This window comes from Myotis yumanensis, unplaced genomic scaffold (genome assembly GCF_028538775.1).
Source record: "Myotis yumanensis isolate MYYU_CA2020_CCGP unplaced genomic scaffold, mMyoYum1.0.hap1 SCAF_18, whole genome shotgun sequence".
NCBI lineage: Eukaryota > Metazoa > Chordata > Mammalia > Chiroptera > Vespertilionidae > Myotis > Myotis yumanensis.
Genome location: NW_027223769.1, coordinates 13,880,551 through 13,902,089, shown reverse-complemented (window position 1 = coordinate 13,902,089; position 21,539 = coordinate 13,880,551).

The following is a 21,539-nucleotide window of genomic DNA, read 5'->3' as shown; positions in this document are numbered from 1 at the left end:
TTGGCTTTTCTCTATTCCATAATGTCTGCAGCCTTCTCTGGGAAAACTTGAACGGTTGAGGATGACTGGAGTGCCTGGGGGTGGAATCACTTGGAGCCCTTTTCATCCACATGTCTGGTGCTTGGGCCAGGAGGACTGGAAGGCTGGGCACAGCTGGTATGTTGACACGTGGACTCTTCGTGTATTTTGGGCTTCCTCACAATATGGCGGCCTTGGGGGGAGACCAATGGAGAAAGAAGAAGCTGAAAGTCTGTCTATAGTCTGGCCTCAAACTCCATTTAGCATCACTTCTGCCACACACTATTGATGAAAAAAAATCACAGACTGCCCAGATTCAGAACAGGCTGAGCCCCCACCTTCTGATGATAGGAATGTCAAGGAACTTGCAGTCATATTTTAAAACTGCCACAGGGGCCCGGAAGCATCTTCTCCTTTGCTACTCATCCCATATGCCTTTTAAAATATATATATATTTTATTGATTTTTTACAGAGAGGAAGGGAGAGAGATAGCCAGAAACATCGATGAGAGAGAAACATCGATCAGCTGCCTCCTGCACATCTCCCACGGGGGACGTGCCCGCAACCCAAGTACATGCCCTTGACTGGAATCGAACCTGGGACCCTTCAGTCCACAGGCCAACGCTCTATCCACTGAGCCAAACCGGTTTTGGCCCATATGCCTTTTAAAGTCTTCTGCCCTCTCCCTGGAAGTCCTGGCTCCTTTCTGCCCCAAATCTTGAGTCCCAGACAGGTAGATCTTTTCCTCATTCCAACTTGGCACTTGTCTTCTTCAGAACATAGCCCTTTTCTGGCGAGTACTGCTCACCTCCCCGGCCATGACTCTGATCTGTTACTGTGTGAACAAGATCCCCTGCCCACCAGGAGTGAAGATGGGGCATACAGGGAACTTTCCAGATAGGGTTAACTTTGGTTGCTATGGTGAGAGCCCTTTATGGAGTTTTCCCGTTCCCTTCTATCCTTATGTTCATTATCCTGAGGGTGAGGCAGGGTCCCTCACCCTCATCTCATCCCCAAGTCTATGGCTCTTACAAAAATTTGAAAGATCATGCCACTGGTTATGGTGATTGTGGGGCCCAGGTTGAACTCACCTGTAACTGAGTGAAAGAGGGCAGGTTAATACAACACCCCATGTCTCAGTTCCCCTATCTGGAGGCTTGTTGTGAGGATTAAGTGAGTTAACATATTAAAGCAACTTAGAACAGAGCTTGGCAAAGAATCAGCAATTTATTCACATGAACTGTCATTTTTGAGAAGCTGTGCATGGTCCTGGTTTGGATTCCCCCAGTGGCATTGCCAGGAACAAGGATTCCAGTGGAAGTCTGTTTGGGAGGTCATCTCAAGAGAGGCTGGTAGGGAAGGGGATGAGTTGATGAAGGCGCATTATGGAGCCGGTGATGTTGTGGCTGCTGGAGTGTGATCCCGCTGGACTCCGGGAACCGACGAGGCACAGCCTGCAAAGCCGGCCCTCGGGGATGAGGGAGCAGGATATTCATACACTTGTCTCCATCAGCTGTTGGGCGAGGGCTTTTTAAAGCCTGCCAGGGGCGGGTAATTACTTGGTCCTTCTGGCCTGCCTTGCGTGCAGGAGGCGTGGGCTCTGGTGGCCAGAGAAGCCTCAGCCACTGACGCCGGTGCTGGCAGCTGGAAGTCACCTGTTTCAGAACGTGTTGCCTTGGTTATGGAGAGGGAGGATGTGCAGCGCCAGAGACCCCCCCAGACCCCGAAGGCCCACAGTTCAATTCCAGCTCAGTGCTTCTTAGCTGTGTGTCCTTGAGAAAGTCACTTACACTTTCTGTTCCTCAGTTTCCTTATCTGTAACATGGGGGTGATAATACTACCAATTGTGAGAATTAAATGACTGCGTAAGCATAGAGAACTTAAAACAGTACCTGAATAACAAAAGAACGAGTATAACAATGTCTTGTAATTAAAGTTACTTGCATGTGGTCTCCCTCTCTCTGTAACTGAGAGTAAGTTTCTGTAAGTGACTAATAGACGGGCAGTGTCTATCGCGAGGATTCACTGGAGAAGGGGGTGACTCACGTCCTAGGCAGGATGAAGTGGGACAGTGTGAGGTTTCATCACGCTACTCAGAACAGCACACAGTGTAAAACTAATGAATTGTTTACTTCTGAAATTTTCCACTTAATATTTTCAGTCCATGGTTGACTGCAGGTAACTGAAACCACGGACAGGGAAGCTGCGGATGGGGGGTTGGGGGGCGGCTGCTGTAATTATAATGCAATTGTCAAATCCTTCTAATGTCATCTCTTATTTACTGTCTGCTCTTGGGCAGGTAAGGGCCATCTGCCCTGTTACCACTCTGATTGCAGCCCTCTAACCAGAGCTGGAACATAATGGGGCTGGGTTGTTTGTCCAGTGAGTGGCGGGTGAATGCGTGCAGGTCAGGGCTCTCTCTGGTGCTGAAAGCAGCGCTCGGTGGGAGAAGCCACCGCAGGACATGCAGGAAGAAAGGGCTACAGGGAGCAGCGTATTCAAAGCTGCCTGGCCCGTAGCAGGTGCTCAAGACATGTTAGTTCCCTTCCCATCCCCTTCTCCTTATAAAACGTGAAAAAATGAGAGGATTTCATAGGGCTTCTGTGAGATCAAATGAACTCACAGAAGCCTTGAAGCAGAAGTTCTTGGGAGCCCATCCACAGATCTCTGCCCTCCTTCCAGTCTTCCAAAAAGAAAACTCAGCTTTTGCCTTCTCCTCCCTTCTAGACAAATTGCTGGAGAGAGACGCAGTTAATCTATGGGGGGGAAAAAGGGAGGGGCCGGGGAAGGAAAGACGGCACTACACCCGAGCGCTGAGGGAGTTTTGGGATGTGAAGGACGGTGCACAGGAGAGGAGAAGGCTTTTTACAAATGCTGTGATGGGTTAGCTGTGTGATCTACCTCCTGGTCCTCAAGACACGAAAAATAGGGGATTTGAGCTCATTTGAAAGTACGTCTGGTCGTGGAGCTTTTTATCAAGAGGGACATTTCTGAGACTGAGCCCCATGGCTCCTGTCTCTATAAAGGTTGCACGCGTATACCAAGTGCCTGGTACCTAGTAGTCATCCCCTCCTTCACAAATCATAAGGACCACAGGGAGAGAGAAAGAATAAAGTCTCTTGAAGCTAAAAATCTCTCCGAGGAGCATATGAGGAAGGGGCCCTGGCTGTTTTGTTGAAGAGCCTTTGGTGGGGAAAATCACAGTGCCTTTAGCAGACTCAGACGCTATCTCTCCCTCCCGCATTTCCCTTCCTGCAGCATCTCCAGAGCCTCTCTTCTGCCCTCCTCCCTGCTCCTCGTCTGCAACGAGGCATTGAGCAATCCAGCCAGTTAGAAATCCTGAGCCCAGAAATAAAGTGACTGTTGCTTTGGTGTTCATGCACGTTTGCTCTGGTCCCAGCAGAGGCAGAAGGCAATGTTTGGAGGAAGCAGATGGCCTGGCCTACTGTAAATTTCAGAATATTTCAACTGCAAGGTTGGCTGGAGCTATTGCATCACTGGGCCAGACAGAACGGAGGCAGAGACCCCTGGGGGCTCTGGGCCAAAGGCCCGGTGGTCCAAAGGCAGGCCGAGAGGGGAGGGGAGCGTCTTGTTTGGAGAGGAGAAGGAGAAAGGGGAACAGGTTGGGAAAAGTGCCTGAATTTTTACCTCGCTCCAGTATGGGCTGATGCAAAGGGCATATAAATGGGTGAGAAGTCAGTGAGACCTGGGATCAAATCTTGACTCGGTTGCTGATTGATTACCTGTGAGACACTGGGGAAGTGGCTCAGTATCCTTGGCGATAAATTACCCATCATTCCCACTTCACATGGATGCTGTGAGGATGAATTGCCCTGGCCTCCGGGGGTAGTTGAGGGTATGTACTGTGCCAAGTACTTAGATAAGCCCCAGCACACAGTAAGCCCTGTGGGGTGATCCTAGTGACATCGTTCTGATGGCGTGATGAAGAAGGGTGCAGCCTAGCACCCAAGGTAGAGTTTATGGATGAGCCTCTCCCTGGGGACAGGTGGCCTGGGCAGCAACACGGGGGACCGCTTAGTGGGCGTGGAATTAAACAGAGGATGCTAAGAGATTTCCAAAAGGGCCTGTCCATGAAGGTGGTTTAATACCATCTGAGCCGACCCTGTTCTCAACTCATCATGCTGGATGTCTTCACTGTGCCCAGTGACTATCCTGTTTGCTCCCCAGGAGACTGACCTCCATGGACCACTAACAGGCTCCCCTGGCCTCTGGCTTCCAGCAGAGCTCAGGCAACGGGAGCCCCTGTAGGAGGTCAGAGGGAGGGAAGAGACAGAGTCAGGGCTGCTTACACCCCAGGTTTCTCCCATAACGTCCCTGAGTCAGCCATGTTCCTCCCAAGGCAGTGGACTCTACCTGGGCTCTGGTAGCCACTCGCTCTCCTTGTCCCTTTGGACACCACCACCTTTCATTGGTGACAGCACTGCTGTTACCAGTCCCGGTTCCTGTGCTGTCCCTCTGGTTCCCTTAGACCAGGTGTAAGCAAATCTGGCAAATCTGGCCCACCACCTATTGTTGTCAGTAAAGTTTTATTGAAACATAGCCATGCTCATTCATTTACATATTGTCTGTGGCTGCTTTTGTTGCTGTAATGACAGAGCTGAGTAGTTAGAAAGAGATCACATGACCCCCAAAGCCTAAAATATTTAATATCTTGACAGCTTTTCATTCATCTTCATAGAGGGAGAGTGTCTGTCTTATTATTACATTTTCACATTTAGTATTTGCTCAAATAACAGTTTCTGGTGAATAAGCGAATGCTTTCTGCCAGTAGGAACCATACTTCCTAAGGCACTCACTGTATGAGCATGTGGCAGAGTGTGGCATGGACCCCAGGGGCTCAGGGGGTCAAGATAGAGGGCTCCAAGTGTGTGTGGGGGTGTTGGCGGACCCCTGAGGGGAAGGAGGGTGGAGGTGGCCAGTGGGGAGATGTCTTAGCTGGGCCTGGAGACTGGGCCTGGTGTGGGTGAGAGATGGGGTGAGACGCTCACCATCATGTGGTGTCACCCGTGCTGTTGGGTGCTGCGGGGGGCAGGTGGCGGCCAATCTGCAGGCCTCCAGAAGCCACCAGGGCCTTTGTACACGGGTTGCTCTTGTGCAGGAAAACAACAGATCCAAACAGCTGACTCGCCTGGCCCAGCCAAAGCTGCAAGGTTTCCAGCCAAGGCCGAGCTGTACTCAAGATGAGCCTGCTTTTCGGAAGTCTTGGCGAAGGTGTGGGACTCGGGCGGTTCTGAAACTCAAGGTAATTCCTTAAAGGGCGCCTTTCGTTTCCTGAGTGTGACATGAGCTGAGAGCACTTCCCTCCCACTCAGGCGTGAAAACTTGTGGGCAGCAAGGTCAGCAGCAGCCACCCCTTCAGACGCTGCCGCTGCCCGCAGCCCAGGCCAGTACCCTCTGCCCACTGCTGCCACCTTGGTGATAGTGTGATCTCTGCTCCCAGTTTCCTCACCAAACAAATGGAGTGAGATTACACTTAAATTTTTTTTAAAATTTTCAATTATAGTTAACAAAATATTATATTAGTTTCAGGTGTACAACATAGTGACTAGACATTTATATAACTTATGAAGTGAATCAACCAGGTTAGGTACCCATCTGACACTATACATCAAGCATGTCAAACTCAAAGGCTAACATGAGCCAAATAAACAAGGATGAAGTTTATGTGGGAGCAAAAAAAAAAAAGCTTCAATTTTCATAGAAACGTAGGTTTATTTCCATAGAGACATGCTGAATACAAAAGGCTGAAATAAATGAGTAATCGTTAACATAAAATAATAGAACATTTTAATAAAAATTAATATTTTTTTTGAACATTAACTTACCAGACACTGAATAACTGCACAAATTAATAAGTTTAACACAAATAAACCTATTTTTCTTGTTCTCCAAAGTGAAATATTTCCTGTTCCACACACCAAACAAGTCAGTACAAGACTAATGATGTGGCAATTGGCTGCTAAAATATTCGCTGCTAGTATTCGTGGAGAGAAATGGTGCGCCTACGTGTAAGGAGAGTGAGGAAAATGAATGCAACATGATTATAGTAATCAGCATTAGCGAACATTGTAGTTCATTATTAATAATTATGTATAACAGGATATTGTAAAAATTAAGTTACAAAATTTTTATTAAAATGTTTCTTACATACTGTTATATTGGCTGGGCCGCAAAAATATTCGTTGTGGGCCGCATGCGGCCCGCAGGCTGCAAGTTTGACATGCTTACCATACATAGTTATTACACTATTACTTAATCCTGCCCCCGTTTTCACCCCTCCCCCAACCCTGCTCCCACCTGGCATTATGTTTTGTGAAAGGACCTTGGGGGCTGCAGAGTAAGCCCAGGGACAATGCAGCCTCTGCTCCCGGGGCTCGCTGGCCCTGACCTCAGGTGTCTGTGCCGGGTTGATACTCTTTTCTCCACCACCAAGGCGGGAGATGTCGGTTGGAAGGACAGCTCCCACTTGACTTTTGGGGTAACCACCTCCCTGTTCATCTTTATGCTTTTACTACCAAGTAGCAGCCCCTAGATGTACACCTGCTTTTGGGATGTTACACAAATAGGATTGTACAGTAAGCGTTCCTTTGTGTGTGACTTCCCTCACCCCCCATCATGTGGTGTCACCCCTGGTGTTGGGTGCCATGGGGGTCAGGCATTCATTTCTGTGCCTGCATTGCACTCCGAGGTGTGACTACATCTGACTGCTCCCATCTTCCATGCATGGGCACTTGGTTTGTTTCCAATTTTGGGGCACCACTGATGGTACTGTGTGAATGTTCTGGTCCATGCACTCTTTCAGGGTTCTGAGCTGCAGGTGTGCACATGTGCATCTTGGCTGCACGCTATCTCCCAGTCTCCCACATTCCCAATGGAGTGCCCAACCGAGTGTGGGCATTTCTGATGCTTCATTTCCTCACCAACACTTGGTGCTTTATGTGGTAGCCATTCTGTCTTTAACTCATTGTGATTCAACTAGTAAGTGTGCTTCCGGCCTCTGACACCAGGATGGCCATATATCCTCATGGTCAAGGGCTCAGGTTCTGGCAAGATGTGGATTCAATTTTCCAACTTTGCTGTTCACTTCGGTGTGAATGTGGATGGGCCAATTACCACCCTTCACCCGTCTTACTCTCCTCTTCTGTGGACAGGAGATAAGGATGGGACCTGACTCGTGGGAATGCAGATAGATTGATTGGACACTGAAAAATGAGGGAAGGATGGCCTCAATGAACATTAGCCACTGTTGTAACTGATGATGAGGTCTGTAGAAGACTCATCTCTCTAACCCCGACTCTTAGTTCAAAAGGGAAGGAATTGTGGTAGACAAGATGTGCATATCCTAGTGCTCAGAAGGAATCTGGGAGTATGTGACCTTCATGGCAAAAGGGACTTTGCAAATGTGAATAAGCTAAAGACCTTGATCCTGTATTGTCCGGGGGACCCTGTGTCATCCCAAGGATCCTAATAAGGAGGAGCAGGAGGGTCAGAGAGAGACCGGAAGATGCTACCCTGCTGGGTTTGAAGATGGAGAAAGGGGCTGTGAGCTAAGGAATTCTGTGCCGTCTACAAGCCAGGAAACAGAACCTCCCAGGAGCCTCCAGAAGGAACCAGCCCTGCTGACACCAGTGAGACCTGTGTCAGACTTTTGACCTCCAGACTATAAGAGAATATGTGTTGTTCTAAGCCACTTAGTTTGTGGTCAGGTGTTACAGCAGCAAAAGGAAACTCATACAGAAGTTTCTTTATTTTATTTTTATGTTTCAGTGAGCCGAGGAAGACATTGCATGTCACCACATGCACCCTTCTCTCTCTCTCTTTCTCGGACCTGCCTTCTCTTTGGTCCTTTCAGGTGAGTCCAGGGCCCTGACGGTGTCGTGTGGGAGCGATGCTGCCCAGAGTACTTTGGGGACATGGGGTAAAAACCCCCAGGATGAAAATAGCTCTGTGCCCTGCGTAGTTAAGTTTCTGCTTCTCAGCCTGCTGTGAGGTCGACGACACACAAAGCCACTTCCTCCTGACTCGCTTCTGCCAGCCGCGTCTTCTCTGGCATTTTCCTTCTCTCCATTCCCTCCCATTTCAAGTCCTCTGTGTGCCAAGCTCTCTGCCCCCTCCAGGTTGGCCTTGAAGTATCTGTCCTGGGAAAATAGGACACATTCCCAGGCCAGACTGTCAGTAAGCAGCTAGGAGCCTCTGGTTTAAAATATTGCTTTTTTATTTTTTTATTTTTTTGGGGGTGACTATTATGGTCTTCCTCCTTTTGAGCTTAAAGTCAGTGCTTCCTTTCTCTGGTGGACAATTCAACCATGATGCTGTCACAGTCAAGAAAACAGTTCCACTCAAAACCACTGTTAGCGTAATGAGTTAAGAAATGTTCCTCAGCTCCCATTTAGTTCTTGGGCTTGACCTAAAGGTGAGTTGTAGCTGGAAAGTCTGACCAACATCATCAGACTCATTGTGTTAGGCTGTGTGGGAGGAAAGGAATTACTTTCTCAGTGAAGCTTCTGATTTCTGTTTCATTTCAGACAAAGTGCTTCAAAATGCCAAAAAATGATTTAAAAAAAGCCGGTGCTTACTATAGAAACCTCACCTCACAGTTGCCAACAAGGTGCCTAGTTTACTCCCGGACACATAGTAGGAGCTCAAGGATGTTAATTGAATGAACATCCAAATGAATACAGGGTGAGCTATACATTCCGAAGCAACCAGAATGCTTCTTCTAAGGCACATCCTGTGTTCTCACTTTGAACTGTTTGTCAGGTGAGAAATAATTACCTCAAATGTTACGGTGGCCATGACATTTGGTGAATAACATGCATTTCACTGTGACCTGAACTCCCTGAGCCAGAGGCCCAGACTGGAGCCAGCTTCCAGGACGAGCGGATTGGCCGGGTTAGAGGAAACAGACAGCTGACTTTGGCTCACTAAGATGCCAATGATTGCCGAGGCTCCATGGGGGATTTCGTGTGTATGGGAAATAAATGTCTATCACATTGACAGTAGGGTGTCTTCCCAAGTTACAGGAAATACATCTTCTTTCCTTTCTATGCCTGTAGCAAATTTCACCATGTGCCGCGACAGAACACTTGTTTTATCTTACAAATATTTGGAGACTTATTGAACAGTCCCATGGATGGTGACTAAATGCCCATGTGCCAAGCGTGATCTAGATCATTGAGTAAAAAAAACTCAGGGTTCCGTCCAGTGGAGCCTGTGTGCTCGTGGACAACAGTTTGTAGAGCGTTTCCCGTATCATCTCTAGTTGCACAACAACACTGTGAGGTCATTATTATTGTCAATCCCCTTTTAGAGATGAGGAAACCGAGGCCCAGGGAGGGTAAGCAGCTTGCTCACAGTCACACAGCTTGTAAATCAATGGCACAGCCATCAGAACGTAGGGCTCCTGCACCCACTTTATTCTCCTCTGATGCTCACTGCAGAACATCTTGCTGTTACAGCAAAACATTGAACTTAACTTCTGTCAAAATTTGCCAGCCCACCCATGAGAGGGGTGCTGTGTGCTAGCCTGTTGTGATGCTCTGTCTGAGGAGCACAGCTTTCGCATGCAAACCCAATCCTCTCTCTGCAGATGTGGAAACTGGAGCCCAGGACATGTTTCTTGCCCTAGAATCCAGGTTCCCTTCTAGAGCCGAGGAATCTTACAGTTGACAGGAACCTCAGAGCATTTAGCATCGTTTCCCCATCAGGATAAGGATACCAATCACAGCACCATGACTGATGGTTACTTACAGTCTTTGTGGGCCCAGAACTGTGGATTTCAGCCATGGACCAGCTCAGAGTGGCTCCTAAGGCTGGACTGTGGAAAGCATGGCCACTGACTGGCCCCTGGGGCAAGTTGGGGAGCTTTAAGAAAGATCAACCCTTGAGCCCCATCTAGGCCAGAACCAGTATGTCAAGATGGGGCTTGAATATCCAAATTAAAACAAAACAAAACACCTTTATTTTTAGGGCCATTTTAGATTTACATACACATTTCAAAGATAGGCAGAGTGGTCCCATAAACCCCACACCCAGTTTTTCCTGTTATTAATGTCTTCCATGAGTCCAATATAATTGTTATAATGAATGGACCTTTGTTGGCACATTGTTGTTAACTAAAGTCCATATTTATTTTATTCATATTTCCTCAGTTTTTACCTCGTGTTCTTTTTCTGCTCAGGATCCCATTACAATTTTGTTCTCGGGTCTCCTCAGTTTCTCAGACTGGCCTGGGCAGGTTTAAGGGGTGCTGGTCAGGTGTTGTGTAGCATGTTCCTCGGTTCGAGTTTGTCTGGTGTTTTTGTCATGGTTAGACTGGGGCGATGGTTTTGGGAGAAAGATTGCCTTCTCCTTACATCATATCCAGGGTGCATGCCATCACCATGACTGCTCGTGCTGGCGCTGACCTTGATCCCTGGCTGAAGTGGTGTTTGTCTGGCCCCTCCTCTGTGCAGTTTCTCTTTCCCCCTTTCTATCCTGTGCTCTGGAAGAAAAGCGAGGCCCAGATGCACGAGGGGACTTTCCCAGGGTAACAGAGACAGGAAGTGGTGGACAGGCTCTGGCCTCTGCTTAGGAGCCTGTTGTCTGGTCTACACAGGAGAGCAGTGGCTAAGGCAGGCTCTTTGGTCCTTCCAGCATTGGTTGTCCAGGGATTTTGACACGGGCAAGATGCCCTTCATTTAGCAGCTATTAAGGTGTTACAGAAAGTTGGTCTGAGTGATCTTTTCAAATGCCAAGGAATATGGTGCTCCATTATTTAAATCCCTCCTGTGGCTTCCCATTACTCTCAGGAGAAGGACCCAACTCCTTTGTGTTGTCCATAAAGCTCTGATTGCTCTGGCTCCACAAACTACTCAAGCCTTATCTCCCTCCATGCTCACCCTTGCCAACCAACCTCCAGGTACCCTGGAATTTCCCCAGCATATCCCAGCCCTTTCCATCAGCTCCTGGGCCTTTGCACAGGCCATTGCCTTTGACCAGAATCTGCTCCCTTTCCTCCTGGACTGCTTACCTCCTGATTCCTTTAGATTCTATCTTAAGCACCACTTTTTAGCAAAACCTTTCCTCATCACTCTCCAGGTTAGGACTGTTCCCCCAACACACACTCGCAGAGCAAAGCATCTCAGCACTTACACACACATGTGACAGTTTTCTTTTTCATTAGCATGTCTCCTCTACAAGACACTATGTTCAAGGAGAACAAGACTATGTCCTTCTGTGTTCACTGCTGCATCCGTAGAGCCTGTATCACAAAGCAACTGGCACACAGCTCAGTAAATATCTGCTGGATGAAATGAGTGAATAGGAAGACTTGGGCATTAGACATCTTGGACACCACAGAAGGACAAGTCTCATTGTTAATGTTCATATTAGCTTCCCCCCACTCCCTTCCATCCCTTGGGGGACATTTAAGAGTACATTTCAAGTGGGATGAAATGAAATTTTTGAGTCATTTAATCTGGGATTTCCAGTCTCTGGTCTATGTCCCAGTCTGCTCATCTGGATTTTATCAAACCAAAGTGGGAGTGAAATTCAAAGGGTCTGACCCTGTTGGTCTTGTAGCCACACAATAAGGATTCTCAGTGTCTCATGGACCACACAGGCCTCCTCTTCTTTGCCAGAACTCCCCTCCATGGTATTTCTGACAACTGGTATACCAGCTTTCCATTGCTGCAAAATACCCTGCCCCAGGACCACCACCACTTTATTCTGAAATAACTTTGTGGGATAGGAGCACAGGCAGGGCTCAGCTTGTCGGTTCTTCTGCTCCACATGGCATTGACTGGGGTCCCTCAGTGGGACTCAGCTGGCTGATGGGCTGCTCTGGAGGCCCAAGGTGGCTTTACTCACTCACCTGCCTCACTGATGGGAATCCAGGAAGACTGGCTCAGTCTCCTTGTAGTCTGAGAGTCTCTCCATGTGGTCTCTCCAGGATGGTAGAGGGACTTCTTGTCTGGTGGCTCTAGAACACCAAGAACCAGTGTTCTGAGAGATAGGGAGAGGGGTCAGTTCTGGAAGTTGACACTGTCATTTTTGCCTACTCTACTGGTCAAAGAATGCACAGTACTCCCTAGATTGAAGGAGAGGTCATAGACTCAGTGCTTAATGGGATGGTGTCAGAGAATTCATGGTCATCTTGAATCTGCCACAGTTGGCCATTCATGACTTTGAATATGTGAAGTTATGGGGAACTTACTACTTGATACAGAGCCTGTTCTATTTCGGGAGATTGGATGTTGAAAGCTCATCTTTTCCATTGGCTAGATTCCTGCCTCCCTCTGTTCCACCAATGCCTGGGCCTGTCCTTCTGAATCCCACAGAAGCTTTCTCCTCCCCAGGACAGTGATTTGGAATACTGCCTCCCCTGATGACTCTCTTTTGGCTAATTACAACCTTTCCTTATCTTGAGTATCACATAGGGCCTCTGTGCTCTCAGGCTGCACACATTATCTAAGCTTTATGGGGCAGGAACTACCAGGATTAGCAATTAGATTCTCCCAGTGAGGGAGTGGGGGCTCAGCAGGTTGAGTCCTTTCCTAAGGTCACCCTGCCAGTGAGATCAGGGTGAGGGCCCATGTCTAGGTCTGGGTCTGTGTGAGTCCCAGATCTGACATTATACACATTTGGCTGCATTCCCTTTCAGGCTGGTTCTGTTGGCTATCAAGTAATGGAGTTTTCAGACCAGTTTGTTCATTCACACATTCATTCACCCACCCATTCATCATCCATCCATTCACCCATCCATAATCCATCCTTCCACTCACCCATCAACCCACTCACCCATCCATCCACTCATCATCCATCCATCCACCCATCAACTAACCAGTAATCAATCTGCCTACCCATCCATTCATCATTCACCCATCCACCCACCTACCTATCATTCACCCATTCACCCATTATTCTATCAAGAATGGAGCCAAGAATGGTGCCAAGCTCAGGACACATGGTTAAAGGAGTTGCCCTGCCCTAAAGGAGTCCACAGCTTTGGTGACTCCAAACAATTCTAGCCAGCTCCCATTTGGAGCTTCCGTGACTCTCTTTCTCCCTGAGTCTCTTTGTGGCCTTCCTGGGCTGGGTACATAAGATAATTGATCAAGGTTGGGCCATCACATTTGCATTTCTTACCCTTTTGGTCTCAGTTTTGTAGGGGAAACTTTTCTGGAAGTCTTAAAAAAAACTGAAGAAGAAGAAGAAGAAGAAGAAGAAGAAAAAAAACACAGGAAACTGTGTCTTGTGTTATTTGTAGCGAGACTAATTTTGCACTGAGCTTTATTTTTCTTTATTTTTAAACTCTGTCTAGAGTGCGAAGAGAGAAGCTTCCTCTAGTGAAGTGTCACCCCCAGCCCTGGACCTGAAGGGGGAGGTGGACATGAGGGGACCCCTCCGGGCGGGGCAGCGAGGATGAAATGCATGCAGAGAACATGGGACAGGGTCTGGAAGCAACAGCCCAAAACTTGCAGCCATTACTATCCTGACAGCCAAATGTCAAGGTAGGTGAATAATGTGGGCCCGTTGCTGGTGTCATAATAGAGGTGACAGACATCCTGGAATCCTGGCTCTGCCACCTATCAGCTGTGTTACTTTGGGCAAGGGCCTCCATCTCTGTGTGCTCCAGATTCTTGTCTGTAAACTGGGGGTGATACTGACAGTACTAATTTCTCAGGGTGATTGTGAGGGTGAGAGGAGTGAGCACATATAACAGTCCTGTTCCCAGTGGGTGTGGATTCCCTGGCACTTGTGGCCTGAACAGCAAAGCAGACACAGGTGGTCAGAGAAAGCCATTAGGTGGAGAAATGCGGGGCATCCAGATAGTAATGAGGGGTTAAGGTGAGGAGTATGGGGTTTGCAGCAACTGCTACATGGGTGCTTAAGATAGCGTTCCCAAGGTCAAGAGAAACTCCCCTTCTCGGTGCTTGAACATTTATTTTTCAGGTGTGTGGGTGGCATCATCAGGTGGGAATTATTACTTCACCTGCTACCTCTCAGGCTCTTCTCATGTGACCACATCTACCCCCATGACACAGCCACTGCCATTGGCTGGTGACTTCTGAATCAATGTCTTTAGCACCAAAGCGATCGAAAAGCGATAGATTTCAGAAGTGTCTAAGGAACACACCCTTGACTTCTCTGTCAAGATGACCCACAGACACCTCGCTCAAAATGTCTTAACTCAAATTCCTTATTTCAACCACTACCCTCACCCCCAAAGCTAGCTGCACCTCCTGGCTTCTGTGTCTCAGTTAAGGACAACTGTAGAAGCTAGAAAACTGAGTGCCACCTTTGCCACCTCGCTTCCTTCCGGCCACCGTCATCTCTTGTCTGGATCACTGCCATAGTGTGGTAACTACTTTCCTGCAAACCTTCGGCCACCCTTCTAATCTGCTCTCTCCACAGCAGACAGCCATCATTGAGCCACACAAATCTGATCATGTTACAACGCCACTCCAAACCCTATAATGATTTAGCACTGTGTGTCCATATGGAGGCCAAAAGTCCCACGTGGCTAATGAAATTTAAATTCATTAAAAACAAAATCATGACAACCTCCCAACTAGTCTCCTGGCTGCCTCCTTTGCTTCATTCTTCACACAAGAGCCACTGTCTCTTATGGGGCCAGTGCCCAACTCCCACCCTCTGCTTAACCATCAGTGGCTGCCATACTGCATGGCTCACACTCCTGGCTGACCCTTATCCACTGTCTGACATCCTCCTCCCTGCCTCCCTCCCCCATCCCTCACTCTCAGCCCCATGCTCCTGCCTTTATATTCTCTTGGCACCTCCATACTTCCATGTCTGTTCTTCTCCATCCTCTCCCTTTCCTTACTCCTCCTGCAAGAACCTAGGGTGACATATTTTCTGGCTGCCCCAGGAAGACAGAGGGCTCTGTCCTCCGCATGTACTCAGCACTTTGGGTGCTCTTGGAGTTTCCTTGCATGTGGAGGAGGTTGAGGCCCAGGCACTGGGATCACCCAGTCTTGGGGGGATCCTGGCTCAGCTGCAGAGGCACCACGGGGCTAAGCAAGCTTAAGCTCTTGCGCTCCTTTCTTGAACTGGTTCTTTACTGGGCTGGGTGCTGAAATTTACACTCTGTCTCAAGGAGCATCAGGCCACAAACCTAGATTCAATCTGGACAGGCCCCTTGGCCCTAATAACCTCAGGAATAAGAAAACCTTCCTTATTGAATGGATTGTTGCAACAATCACATGGTAGGAGTGGAATTTCCAACTATTAGATCATATGGTTTGACTGATAGAATAAATGGGTGCTCGATAAATCACAGTTATTATTATAATTAATAGTGCCAACTTATGGGTAGACATGCTGACTCAATCTTTATAACCTGGTGGGTTGGGTGTTATTGTTGCCCCATTTTACAGATGGGGAAACTGATGCTAAGGGAGAAGAAGTGATTTTGTGTCAGGTGGCCACCCACCGGTGGACCCAGGGGTGGGTGCCTATCCAGGACCACGCTGCTGCCCAGGGGCCTCTGAGGTGGGCTCTGCTTGTAGAACAGCCCAGAGCCGTGCGGAGACCCCTTCAGGTGGGACAGCCTCAGCGTCGGGAGCCATGTGACCATCCCCTGTCCCCAACTCTTCTCGTTTCTATTTCAGCTCTTCTCATTCTGAATTTCGTTTTGTCTCAGGCCCCTACCTTGACACACACATGAGAGATGGGCGAAGTTTCAGGGAACGTGAACATCAAGGTAGTTCCACAGAGACGGGGTGCCCTGCTCGTGAGATTAGTCATACACCTTTCTGATAAGAAAAGTGAAAACGCGAAGTTGAACACCGAAGACTTCCTGAATCCAGCACTCCACGTCCTGCCCTAAGGAACAAGCGACCCCCAAAAAGGAATCATTAGTGGAAGTCCCATGTTTCGCTGGCGATGGAAGGGGAACTGGTCAGGGAGGTTGGTTTCAGGATCTCACCTCACTGCCGGTCGGGGGGCGGTCAGGATTGCTCCCCTAACCCCCTCCCTGCTGTGGAGGGTCCTGCCGCCCTGGGCTCCAAGGCCGGAGTCCACATTGCGCTTGGCTGGGGTGGCCTGTCCCTTTCTCGGGTACCTGTGTCGGGCAGCCAGAGGCTCCGTCTTCCTGAGCAGCTGCCAGCTTGGCCACGTGGCAGGGCCACACTGTTGCAACACGAGCTGCTGAGGTTTCTGCGGCCCCTCCAGTAAGAAGGCAGCCCAGGTGCTGTGGGCAAGGCATGTGTGAGAGACTGAATTAGACCCCCTTAAAAAAACCCCACCCCGCCTGTTTTTCTGCAGGGTTCATCTCTGGACCCACACCCCATAACTGACATCTACGCCTGAAGATGGCACTTGGGTCTGGCCACTCCGATAGTGAAGAGTCCAGACTCTTTGGTTGGACATCCTGGGTTTGGTCCTGCCTCCTCTCCTTACTTGCTGGGTTATCTCGACAAGCTATTCCCTTCAGGGGGCCTCAGTTTTCTCATCTGTACAATGGAGAAATGAATAGAACGTCCCTCACAGGGAGGCTGCTAGGGTTGAGCGAATTAATGCATGTCAAGTGCTCGTTATAGTGACAAGCATGGCGCAGAATAAATGCAAAGCAAATATCTATTGAATGAGGGAGGGAAAGAGAGATTCCTAAAATCCTGTTCACTTGAGATAGAGGATTTGATTCATCCATTTAAAACACGTATTGGGGAATCATTTAAAATGTACAGAACATTTATAAAAAGAGTGCGAGGAACAGTTTCATACTTTTTACCCAGATTCATCTATCTTTTTTAAAGGTTTTACCGAGATATAGTTCACAGAGCATACGATTCATTTACCTAACATGTACAATTCAATGGCCTTTGGTATATTCGCAGACTTATGAAATCATCATCAGAGTCAATTTTAGGGCATTTTCATTGCTCCCTCCCCCCAAAGCCCCACACCCTTTGGCTGCCACCCCTTCACTTTTGTTACTATTCCCCACCTTTTTTTACTATTAATACTTTTATGCATCCTTTTCATCTGTGGTTTCCATTGTTTTTTAGTCTTGGGGCCCTTTAAAGTATTACAATCCTCTGCAGGGGCCGCGCATGCATTTATTCACTCGCCACATGCTTAACTGAGCACCTGCTCTGCGCCAGGCTGGGGTACGCGGAGCTGTGGATGCAACAGAGAGCTCACAGACATGGCCCTGTTTCTAGGGGCGGAAACAGACCTGCTCAACGCTGAGAGGAGTCCCTGTACACCACAGTGTGGAAGGTGCTAGAAAAGAAAGACCCCCTAGAGAAGGCAGCAGGGAACCTCCGCTCACCTGGGGAGTGAGGGCAGCGCCTGTGGGTGAATGGAGATGGGAGGGCCATTGGCAGAGGAAGAGCCTGTGCAAGGCGATGCTGGGAAGGAACGGGCTTGATGGCAGAATGAGCACAAGGCCTGTTTTGAGCGGGAGGGTTAGCGAAGGAGGGAAGAGGAGCAAGCCGAGGACACAGGACATGCGGGGGTGAGATCAGACCACGCGGGGCTCATGGAGGGTTGAGCATGTTTGCCTCCACGCACTGGGAACCTCCATAACGATTGGGAGCTGTGCTAACTTCATGCTCTTACACACCAGCCAACTGGTTTTCCCTAATCAATCACAGCAGTTTCTCATGTATCTGAACAGTAGCCACAGACATGTGTGCCAGAAAGAGTATTTGCGCTGGGAACTCCTTGTGAGGACTCGCCAGGGTCCCCAGAAGTTCATGCCCTATCTGCAGGGCAGCATTGTTTTAGCCTCTCCTTTATTTCAGCACTTTGTAAACTCTGTCCCATAGGATGCCGCCTCCACCCCAACCCACCAAAACCAAAAGGTTTTGTAGTCAAACAAGTTTGGAGAGTAATCCAGTTCTTTCTGTGCATAAAAAAAATAAAAATAAAAAATCCTCACCAAGGATATGTTTTTATTGATTTTTTTTAGAGAGAGAGGAAGGGGGAGAGCAAGAGAGAGGAAGACTGATGTGAAAGAGAAACATCAATCGGTTGCCTCCTGTTCGTGCCCTGACTGGCGACCAAACCCGCAATCTAGGTATGTGCCCTGACTGGGGATTGAACCTGAAACCTTTTTGATGTACAGGACGATGCTCCAACCGACTGAGCCCCTGCAGAAGATTTTCTGTGCATTTTATAACGCACAGGAGCATGTCAAAGGCTCTGAGAAGTCTGGCGGCAAAGAACCCAGTGCTTCCCAAACTCAGTAGCCTTCCAACCACTCCCATGAAACGCAGGACACCAGTGTCATGTGGAAGATGCTTTGGAAAACACGGCTTAATTCTGCAAATGGGCCAGCGGAAGTGTGGAGCGGGGACGCGTCTCAGACCCCCGGCCATGGCCTGCACAGAGGGAAGGCCAATGTGAAAAGCAGGAATTGTAGAATATTTTTAAACGGGTTCAGTTCACTCGGATTATTCTTGCAAGAAGGTCTCCTGGCCCCTGGGCACTGTCCTGGCTCCCAGTGGGGAGGGCTGTCCTCTTGTTGGGCTCAACATCAACCTCAGACAAGGTCCCTGAGTCCATGATGAAGGGAGAGGAGACAGAATACGCAGCACCCACACAGCAGCAAACCTGTCCCCCTCTTGGCTACAGCGAGGGTCACAGCTTCATCCCGTGCTGCTCCCCCTGCAGCTGAGACTGAGGGGACCCCCGCCAGAGAACTGCCCCCTTCCAACAGCACGCAAGTGAGGTGAACCCCGAACCTCCTCAAACTGCCCACCCAAAGCCCAGTCCCCCTCAAGCTTTTCTGACACCCTCTGTCTCCACGTTCCCTGGGTAGGGCTGGCTCCCTCTACCCCCGCTGCCACGGGAGTAAGCATGACTGTTCCACCCAGCCCAGCTCCTGGGTCTTGGCTGCAGGGCCTCAACACTCTCAGGCACATATGGTCCCCAAACGAAACACAACTCCATTGCTTTATACTTGAAGCATCTTTTTGAAAACGTGGAATTTACTTTTCAAAGATATTCATAGTGATAGCGCACGACTCAGGGCGACTGCATTTATCAAAGCAAGCCACAGGCCATGCCATCGTATATATTCAGTGATGCAAAGATCCGTGTACTGCCGTCTCCCCAAGCCTGAACTTAAACTTGGCCTGGCTAAGCAGGAGGGGAGCTTCTGAGGTTGCAGCCCACGCCTGCCCTCAGGGCGCTGGAGGACCTGAAGGATGGCCACGCCCTCAGCTTCCTGTGGAGCCCGGGAGCATCCGCGCCTTCTTGGCTAAGGGGAAAGGTGTGAATGTCCGGCAACTTCATATCCGAGCGCCATCCCTTGATAACTGAGTGACCTTGGGTGAGTCTCTCCTTATTCCTGAACCTCAGTTTCATCTGTAAAGTGGGGATGCTCAGCCACGACTCATGTTTAAGGATTTAGTGAACAGCATGTGTGAGATATTTAGCCCAGCGTGCGATCGGCAAACGGTGACCACCGTTGTCATCATCGTTGTTATCGAAATAATAAAGGTCAGCTCTGTGGATCTTTGGTCAGCAGTCTTTCTAGATTAGATTAAATTCTCAGCCCTGATGCCCAAGGTAACCATGTGGGGCGCTTTAAAAAATACTGATGCCCCCTGCACCTCTATTTAGGAAGAAGTTGGTGCTACAGCGTTGGGGGTGCTGTTCTGACCTGGTGCTGACCAAGCGGGACATGACTTCCCTGCCACGTGAGTCTGTCCAGCTCTGCTGAGTGAGCAGGGATGCACGGTCCTGAGGGCCTGTTCATGGGCACGCAGGGCCCAGTTTTGCCACCTCCCAGGGCACCGTTAGAAGGCACGCTCCATTGGCTGCTCCCAGGGCTTCTGGAAGCCTGGGAAACGGAGTATGTCAGGGAGGTGGCGACTCCAAACTCGAATCACTCTCAGATGTGATAGAAACAGTGAGCACTTCCCAAGGGCTCCCCGTGTGCTGAGCGCTGCGTACGCACACCACCACTGAACACCCAGGACCTTTCAAAGTATGCGGATTTGCTTCCAGTCGCTGCTGTCACATTAGCACCCGCATGGTGGCTCAGAACAACACATGTGCATTACCTCACCGTTCTGGGGCTCAGAACCGGATCAGTTCTGCACGTGGCCTCACTGAGCTAAACCTGAGGCGTTGGCAGAGCTGTTGTCCCGAAGGCTCTAGGGGAGACCCCACTTTCCTGTCCTTTGCCCCTTCATGAGGCACCTGCGCTCCTTGGCTCCTGGCTGCTCCCTGCGTCCACAGAGCCGGCCAGGGCCGGCCGAGTCCCTGCCTCACAGCACTAACTCTCTGCCTCCCTCTTCTGCTTCTCAGGACCCCTGTGACTACCCTGGGCCCAGCCAGATAATCCAGGACGATCTGTTTTAAAGTCAGCTGATTAGCGAGGTTAGGTCTGTCTTCAACAGCAGCTCCCCTTTTCCATGTGACCTAGCATATCCACGGGAGCTGGGGATTCGAACGCGGACGTCTTTGGGGGGGACCACTGCTGACCACTCTACGTTCTGCTCATTGTTCCCATTACATAGGTGAAGACACTGTGGCTGAGTGGCCCGAGACCACACGTCAAGCGAGGGCTCTAGTGAGACCCTCGGATTCTTCGTGCGGAGGTCAGGGGACCTGCCTCTAATTTCGGGCCTACCTCGGCCTGTGCACTTCCGCATTTCATTCTCCATGACACAGAGTCTCATCCCATCCCTGTAGCCTGAGCAGATGCAGAAACCACACACACGAAGCGGGGCGGGAGGCCCACCCCATTCCCAGCCCCCTCGCTTCGCAGATGGGCTTCAACCAAACAGCTCACCACACCCTCTCCAGGCTAGTTTCTGTTCATTTAATCGGACCCGTTGTGTGTTGACTGGAAACCAGGTGGGAAGGGAGAAGGAGGCAAAAATAAGAAACTGTCGAGACCCCAGAACTCAAACAAAACAGTTCTCCAAGGCATTTTATTTTATTTTTTAAATTATTATTTTTTTGGTTAATCCTCACCTGAGGATATTTTTCCATTGATTTTTTTAGAGAGAGTGGAAGGGAGGAGGAGAGGCAGACAACGAGAAACATGGATGTGAGAGAGACACATTGATTGATGGCCTCCCTCATGTGTCCCAACCAGGGCCTGGGATTGAGCAGCAACTAGTAGGTACGTGCCTTTGACCGGAATCGAACCCGGGACCCTTCACTTCCCAGGACAACGCTCTATCCACTGAGCCAAACTAGGGCCAGGCACTTTATGTTTAATTTTGGAGATTCTCGCCTTAGAAGCCCTCACCTCTTTGATGTTGGTTTGCCATCGGTGGGCCCATTGGGGTGGGCTTGGGAGTCACTACTTACACCGCATTTTAGGTAAGAATGAACCTCTGGAGGAAACAAGCTGAAATTCTAGAACAAGATCTTCAATGAGGTGGCGTTTGCGCCAAAGGTGAAGTACATTCTGCTACCTCAGCATCTAAGGAATCAGGAAACTAGTATTTGAGGCAGAACCTCAGCCTGGAAGGCTCCATAGAGACAGAGTCTGCATCTTACTTGCTTCCTATGTGGTGAGGACACA